Source organism: Tupaia chinensis, unplaced genomic scaffold (assembly GCF_000334495.1).
Source record: "Tupaia chinensis unplaced genomic scaffold, TupChi_1.0 Scaffold000479_1, whole genome shotgun sequence".
Taxonomy (NCBI): Eukaryota; Metazoa; Chordata; class Mammalia; order Scandentia; family Tupaiidae; genus Tupaia; species Tupaia belangeri.
The window spans coordinates 422274-423975 of record NW_006159991.1 but is presented as its reverse complement, the minus strand read 5'-3'; positions in this window follow the sequence as shown (position 1 = coordinate 423975).

Here is a 1702-nt window from a genome sequence, read left to right as displayed (position 1 = left end):
TTACACAAAAAAAAAAAAAAAAAAGAATATAATTGGGAGACCAGCAGGTGGCGTGATGGTTAAGGCACTGGACATTCCCATATGGCCAACCACAGTTCAAGTCCTGGATCTGATGGCTTGCTTCTTGCTTCCTCATTCTCTCTCTCTCTCTCTGTCTGTCTCTTTCAGGTCAAATTAAAATAAATGAATGAATAAATAAAATTAAATAAATAATTCTTTAAAAAAAAAAAAAAAGACTATAATTGGCTCCAGGTCACGAGTCTCCTACTGTACCTCTTATCTCTGGCTATCCTCCCCAGAGTTTTTCAGAATCTTTCATTCTCTTTTCTTTCTATTCTGCCTCTTTTCCTTTCCTTGTAGCAATTACTCTTTTCAACACTTGTCACTAAGCTTTGCAAGAGAAAAGGAAAGCAGTTGAAATAGGAGGTTCTAGTTGAAGGAATGGGTGTTCCACTGGACCAGAGAAATGCCTACACCGATCAGAGCAAACAGGTGCTATTCTAACCTTTGCATAAATATAAAGCCATATAACCCTTAGGGCAACCCTTTAAGGTAGGGTCTGTAGAGGGCTGGCTCTAAGCCCCAAGAAAACCTTGCCTCCTGGTTTTGATGCCCTGTGTCATATTCTTCTCTTGAGTATGGGTGGGCTCTAACGAGTCACGTCTAACAAATAGAACATGGCAAAAGTGATGGGATGCCACTTCCAAGATTAAGCAACAGAAAGACTGTGGCTTTCATCTTGGTGTCTTTTTCCTTCTCCCTCTTTTGCTTACTCACTCTGAGGGAAGACAATTGCCATGTGAGTGTTCCCACTGAGAGGTTCATATAACAAAGGTCTCCAACCAAGAGCCAATAAGGCCTCTGTCAATAGCCACCAGCAGGGATCAGCAGTTAGCATAATGGCTATGTCGCTGGACTTCCACGTAGTCGACCGTGGTTCGCGTCCCGGACCCGGTGGCTTAAACTCACGCTGGGCGCGTGTGCGTGCGTGCCCAAGATCCCAAGAGGAGAATAGAGGAGAAGGGATTGCGGCGTGGCCATCCCTCCTGGAGGGTGATTTCTCGCTTTCTGTCTCTCTCTGTCTGGCGAGCGCACACGCCCTATAGCAAAAACCTCTCCAAAGCCATATCCTCCTTGGTTGAGCCTTTAGATGAGACCATTGCCGCAGTGGGGATGAACCTTAAGCCAGAGACACCCAGCCCAGCTGTATCGAAATCCTGAGCCACAGAAACTGAGATGGTTTTGTTTGTTTTGTTCCTTTTTTTTTTTTTTTTTTTCCTGCTATAGGGTGCTGGCAGTTGCTAGAAAGACAGAGAGAGAGAGAAAGAGAGAAATCACACTCCAGAGGATGGTCATGCAACCTTTCTCATCCATTCTCCTCTTGGGATTTTGGACATTCATGCACACACAGCCAGCATGTTTCTCAAGCTTCTGGTTCCCGGGCTTGAACTACACAGTTGGTCATATGGGATCCAACTGTCTTAGCTTCTGCACCACCTGCTGCCCCTGAGATAATGTTTCGTAATGAAAGCAGCTAAATTCTGTGATAGCAGTGCTAGATAACAACTATTAGTTTGTTCTTATCCTCTCCATTTTGCAGATGAAGAAACTGAGGCTTAGAGAGATGGGAAATTTTTCAGTCTTCCACAACTCATAGTGTCAGAGTGGGGATTCAAACCCAGGAACTCTGGTCCCAGAATCG